The sequence below is a fragment of the Salvia miltiorrhiza genome, chromosome 7 (assembly GCF_028751815.1).
Source record: "Salvia miltiorrhiza cultivar Shanhuang (shh) chromosome 7, IMPLAD_Smil_shh, whole genome shotgun sequence".
NCBI lineage: Eukaryota > Viridiplantae > Streptophyta > Magnoliopsida > Lamiales > Lamiaceae > Salvia > Salvia miltiorrhiza.
The window spans coordinates 24,597,473-24,604,275 of NC_080393.1; the positions used below are offsets into that span (position 1 = coordinate 24,597,473).

At 36.7% G+C, this 6,803-nt stretch overlaps 1 long non-coding RNA gene across 1 annotated transcript; it reads right to left on the reverse strand.

The window, feature by feature from the left end:
* Positions 1-1,335: 1,335 nt before the first annotated feature.
* Positions 1,336-4,650, reverse strand: LOC130993645 (uncharacterized). Its single transcript, XR_009091729.1, has 3 exons — positions 4,342-4,650; positions 2,208-2,272; positions 1,336-1,612 (listed from the first exon to the last, which is right to left on the reverse strand). It is a non-coding gene; the product is annotated as an uncharacterized LOC130993645 (long non-coding RNA).
* Between the last annotated feature and the right edge of the window lie 2,153 nt (positions 4,651-6,803).

Consider the following 6,803-nt stretch of genomic DNA (forward strand, 5'->3'; position numbering starts at 1 on the left):
GATGGGTGTTATAAATCTTACTTCCTATCCAAGGATTTGTCAGTTAGACTGATAACACTAGCAGCGGAAATAAAACTTAGGAAATAGCCTTTGTGATTAACACTTAGTCAATTTTTATGTTTCTCTTTTCAGTTTATCAGTTTCGGTTAAATGAAGAGTTTGTGCACAAGTAAGGAATAGTAAATACTAAAAGCGATAAACAACACGAGATTTTTACGTGGTTCGGAAACAAGTTCCTACGTCCACGACCAGTTGATCAAATTGCCATCACTCTGGGCTTGTGCTTACGGGTGCACAGCAAACCTTAAACTGAAACAAAGTTTCAGTGCCAATACACTGGATTGGACTTCTCGTCTCCTTCTCAGCTCGCAGTTGCAATGACCACACTCGCCTTGCTTGCGAGGGCTAAGAACTATTGAGTTCTGACAACCGTCTAGAACTCTCTCTCTCTCTCTCAAACTCTCTTTTCACTCTTTTGAAAAATGGTTCGAAATACCAACATGATTACAGAGAACAGGGTTTCTGGAATCAAAACTTAGGCTAGGGATTTTGAGAGGAAATTGCTTAAGGATGTAAGAGAATTTGGGTAATCAGTAAACTGATTTGAACTTTGAATATTCTCTTCTTCGATTCAAACTTTGAAAAGCAGTGAGTAGGCTGAGTCGCAATTTCTACAAAGTTTCAGCTCGAGTGTTTGAATCGGTGAAGATTGAAGATGATCATCGAGCCCTATTTATAGGCAAAGTCTTGAATAGATCCGTTGGCGAGATGGTCTTCAAGAATTCGTCCGTTGTGAGATAGATTTAAATTTTCGGCTCAGGCTTCAATCTTCGAGGCTCCTAATTTGTTGAGGAATGGGCGTCTCTAGCTGTAGGAGCATGGTGCTTCTGAAAAGTTAGCACGGAATAAGAAAGCTCTACACAGGAAAGGACGATCTTCATATCTCTGCATTTAATGCGGCTGTACTTGATGTGTACGTGGCTTATTTTAAACTTAAGACTTCAGTCCGATGAAGAATGTTCACTAATACTTAACTTATGTATCAGTCCGCTATTTCCACGTGGTCAGCATTAGTTATTCAGTTGTAACTGAATCTTCAGTAAAAACTCCGTCCATTAAATACTTCAGTATTTGTCTTCAGCCATTTAAGTTGCGATCTTCAGTCTTCAAACTTCAGTTCGCTAGTCTTCAGTCTTTAATTCTTCAGTCTAACTAGATAGCTGAACTCTAACACTTGAGTTCAAAAAGATCTAGTGTCACAGCCCACTATCCCAATGACGGGTTAACCGGGGTTATGACTTGGGGTGATCAATAAGAAACGGAAATTAAAGGGGATTTACTAAGTAACCAACATTAATAACAAACTAGTGGTATATATATATAACCACTTGGGTAATTCACAAATGAGTCTGCCATAACGACTAGACCCCAACTGAAAGTTAATTAAAATGAAGTAGTAATAAGTTCAAGTAGAAATGATAAATAAGTCAGAGTGTTTGCAGCGAAAAAAACGTGTGAGTTATGCATATGGAGATGCATACTCAAGGTTTCATTACATAAACATCAAAAGGGAAATCCGCTCAACACCGATCCATTCCATCGCCTGCTCAACCTGCACATTTAGAAATACATGCAGGGCTGAGTATAAAAATACTCAGTGACATAAGCCGAAAATACAACATGCATACATATATAAATTGAACTGCCAACAGTAACACACAGGGGTTTTCTTGAATGACCTGCGCTTACTAAAACATTTAATTCATTTTCATAAAGGTGGATGCGCATCCCATTTTCAGTCTATATGATCCATATCTGTCCTTTCTGTCACGCGCCGGGAAGGAGGCCTCCTTACCACGGACGCCAAGACCGGTCGCAAGCGACTCGCGGTCTCCATGAGTGTACACGTTAACCCTAGCTAGCGACCTTTGTCTAGCATAGGATCCCAATTGGATTTCCTTTAAAGTTGGCGAACCAACACAGATAGGATACATATAAAAACATAAACATTTTTGGCAGTCAATCATTTCATAAACATTTCATTTCATTTCATGAACATTTCATTTTCATTTCATAAGAGTCATTTATCATTTGGGCATAATAATAAACTGAAATTAACAGTTAAAATCATCTCATGCATATATTCGTATAAGAGGCCTACGACACGCAGGGGATCTCTATATACGTATAGTAAAAGTAATGCCCACCTCAATTGTTCTTAAAGCTGGCGTGGAGTCGTTTCTTCTTCGGCTTCACTTTCTGTCGCCCGGACCTTCATTGATGAAGAGTCGATAAGTTCGTGAAGAAATTGTCATAAGACAAAGTCTAATTCTACGTGCCTAGGGTATCTTTTAATGTTTTAGGGTTCTAGCATCCATAATTCGTTACATTAAAGACAGTCAAAAATCAATCATACCTCGTCTAATCTCATTCAAACACATAGGCAACACAAACACATAAGGCACATAAGAATCACAATCAAACATCATCAAAACATGCTCTGTTTTTACACTGACTCAACTTCAAAATTTAATCTGTTCTGACTCCGACATCTCCTGGACTCGAGACTCATACCGAAAGAAAGATCTTCGAGTCTAGTTTCATATAAAAAAAAGTAGAGTCGAAAACTCCAAGTGGTTTGAGAGATATGACGTTTTTACCACGATCTACCATGTTCGGCAGTTTTGAACAATCGAAAACTTGGATTTTTTAAAAATAGTAAACGTTGTCAAACTGGGCTCAACTTTGGTGGATATCTAGCTAACACAATAAGGTTAATACCATAAAAATTTGGAAAGCTAGATCACACAGGAAGCTACTGAAATGAATGACTCTTTCCTCTGTTCTCTGAAATTCTCGGTAGTAATGTGCAGTTTAGGTTTTGCATTTTAAAGAAGTATCAAACGAAGTTGGAATGGCTTGAAATTTTACCAGGGTACTCAAGACTCATGTAGGGACTTGCTATACAATTTTCAAAGCTATTAGACATCGATAAACCGTCGATCACAGTAGGTCAGTAGGCCTACGAAATTCATATTTATAAGTCCTTAAAAAAAATAATTTATATAAATCAAGAAATAAGAGTTTAATCCCAAAAATATTCATTAAAAGTCCATCATAATTTAAATCAAAGAACGGACCTCATTTAAAATAAATAGTCCCAAACTCGTTACGCACATATACTAAATCTTTCATGAAACATCCTTTAAAATAAACTTTGATACATAGAAAATAATTCAACAACTTGAGCTCTTAAGAGGTTGTTTTGCAACAGACATCAAATCTGCCTCGGATCTCCAAATGAGGCTCCAAAAGACATTCTGGAAACTAGACATTTCAAGGATCATTCTCCAATTTGAATCGAATGAAAAAAAATTCAAACGAGCAAGATATGCCCTCTCAAGATGGGTATTTAACAAGCAAAAATCTGAAAATTTCAGATTTCCAGATTACAACCAAGTCAGTGGGCTTTCTTTAAAAAGTCATATCTCCCTTTACAAAACTCCACTGGGAACCCCAAGGGTCAATCTGGAAACTAGGGAGAGATCATAACACTCTCCAGTTGGATTTACTCCAAGAACATTCATGGTTTAGAAGATATGACTGTCTAAAGTTCAGTGCACAAAAAGAGTTCAAGTTTGGCAGATTCAGAACATAAATCGGAAAAACCACTTTAGGCTTCACCAAAAATTCTAAAACTGAACAAGTTCCCAACATGTCAGTGAATATTCAGTAGAAAGATAGGCTTGAGAATCAAAGATTTAAGTCGGCCTTTGCCACCTCAAAGTCGTAGGTTTGTAAAATCTACTGGATGGTACAAGGAATAAGAACTAGATTTCAAGAATTTATACCGGTTGTTTCCCTTACTCAAAAATGGTGAGACCGATGTCAAAAGAAAGATACGGGAGTCTAGAGTGACATATTCAAGTTTCAAAGGTTTTCACCGATTGAAACTTTACTTATGGCCTCCCAAAGATTGTTTACCAAAAATGTATTCCAGATGGGCAGTGATGTTTACAAATTCATAAATAAATCATAAGAGCTCCAAACCTTCTGAAATTTTACTAAAGTATAGAAAACATATGAAAGATGATACACAAGTAATTTGGGAATTTTTGGGAACCGTTTGGATGGCTGGAATCGCCTTGCAAAACACTGCCGAGCAGTGTGCTTATGGCAGATTCGCTGCCTTACCTCATGCACGGTTTTTCACCCAATAAACTCTACCAAAATAATCATCCAAAATCATAAAACATATCCTCACATAATATAGCACACAAATGTGTAAAAATCCATGGCCATAAAGCATTTTCAGTTGAGAAAAAGCAAAGAAAAACTCACCCTCGAAGCACAACCTTCACTCTATAGTTTTCCCACACTCTCCCTTGCTTTGCTACTTCTCTTGGGGCTTCAAAGGCTTCTATGGAGTGTGATAATGGTGGGAGAAAAGTTGTGAGAGTGGGAGAAAGAATGTAGTGGTGGGGGAAAAGGAGTAGTGTGGTGGAGAGGTAGGAGTAGTGGTAGGGAAAAAGATTAGTGGTAGGGAAAAGAAAATATTAGTGATGGTAGGGAAAAAGATTAGTGGTAGGGAAAAGAAAATATTAGTGGAGGATAATGGGGTGTTACATTAAGTAAATATAAAAATGTGGTGTAGTAATAACCCATGTGTAAGAAAAAAAATATATGTAAGACTAATCATCAATTAATAAAATGCTAGAGCATAAAACTCTTGTGATCAAAATTAGAATAAATAGAACTAACATTAGTACACTCTCTCAATTTATAAATACATCATAGGAAAATAATTTGAGAAAAATATTGATGGAAAATTTTTATAACTCATCATTCCTAAATTTCTCGGTAAAAATAAATAAATACATAATTTTTTTTTTTTCGATTTGAAAACTCAAAATAAATCTTTGAGCTCCATCATTCTCTTAATGGACTCAAAATATATTTTGAGTGCATCATCCGTTGAAATAAAAATAAAAATAAATTATCACGTATGTAATCATCAAATTCACATAAGTCCGTATTTTATTAATGGATGCTGAACCCTAATTACCATAAGAAATCCTTAAATCAATAATTAAAAGTCTATAATCCTTAATAAAAAAGTCGGGGCATTACATACTATCCCCCTTAACATAAATTTCGTCCCGAAATTTGTACCTCAGAAAATAACTCTGAGTACTTCACTTTCCTGTAAGACGGTAGTCTATTATTGACCATGATATATTCATAGGTCCCTTACTATCGGTATTGACTTAGTCCTTAGTACCTGAACTTCCCGATCTAAGATAGATTTGGATCTTCCTTCGTAACTCAAATATTGACTAATAATAATGTTGTTCTTATGGATCATATGCTTTGAATCGTAAACATACTTCTCTATTTGCGACACATGGGATACATTACGCACATTCTCAAAGCTTAGCGCTAACGCCAACCAGTAAGTTATTGGGTCTATCCTTTCTACAATCTCGTATGAGCCTATAAAACGGGGTTTAGGTTTACCCTTTACACCGAATCTAACGATTCCTCTTGATGGAGAAACCTTCAGAAAAACTTTCTTTACATCCTCAAACTATAGGTCCTTTCGGCGTTTGTCAGCATATGACTTCTGTCTATCCTGGGCCTCCTTGATTCCTTTTTCTGATTTGACGGACGATCTCAATCATATCGCCATTTCATCCCAACAAAGTGGTGATCTATATTTCCTCAGGTATAACGCCTCATTTGCCAATTTATCGATAGTCAATTGATAACTGGTATTATATGTCTCACAATGAGTGGCAAAAACATGTTCTCAGCTTTCACCCCGGTTTAGCTCGGTCTTCCTCAACATACCTTATTAGTAATTTCTATGTCGTTTAAGCGGAACTATAATGACTAATATCTCTAGAGCATTCTTAAGGCAACTTAAACAGTTTGTAAGGAGACCAACCATTTCGAGCATATAGGCAGTCAGCCTAAAACGCCGTTATAAACTTTTATTCATTCATCGAAGGAATCTCGAGTCATGTGGGCATTGACTGCCCCCTTTCGTGACAACCTTTGCTTAAGTATGATGGATTCGAAAAAAAAAATCCATCTCGACAACGAAATTCATTGGTTCGTTAAGGGCTCAGTTTGTCCCAAACACGACATTAAGCTTGACTTTATGAGCTCGAAGACTCAAAGTAACAATGTGATATGTTGTAAAACCTTCACATGCTAGCACGCAAGACATATTTCAACAAATGAGGTTACATCTCGTTTCATTCCTCCTAACTAGAATTTTTCTAGATCTTAATACATCTTAGTACTTCCTGGTGACAGTATATGGGTGCCATGGCTTTATCTTATTCTTAAGTTCATTGTCATGGACATGCATATCTTCCCTTCAAAGAAGATAGTATTATCTGATTCGTCGTTGTAATTCTTGAAACTTCTTATCCTTATTCTTCCTCGTAGCTTCTCCATCTTTTCGTCCTTCCTTTTTGCTTCTACCACCATTTTTCTCAAACTGGGTATTGTCGCAATAACACTCGCTATTGTATTAGGTGGTTTAATCACTTCTATCCTCATCTTGTCAAAGTTTTTAATGAGTTCATCTTCCCTCGTGAGAAAGTATCCTAACTTAGACGAGACTTTAGGACTCAATGCATCGGCTACTACATTGGCCTTGCCTGGGTGGTAGTTAATACCACAATCATAATCCTTTACTAGTTCGAGCCATATTCTTTGTCTCATGTTCAGATCCCTTTGCTTGAAAAAAATATTTCAAGCTTTTATGATCGGTGAATATCTCACACCTAACT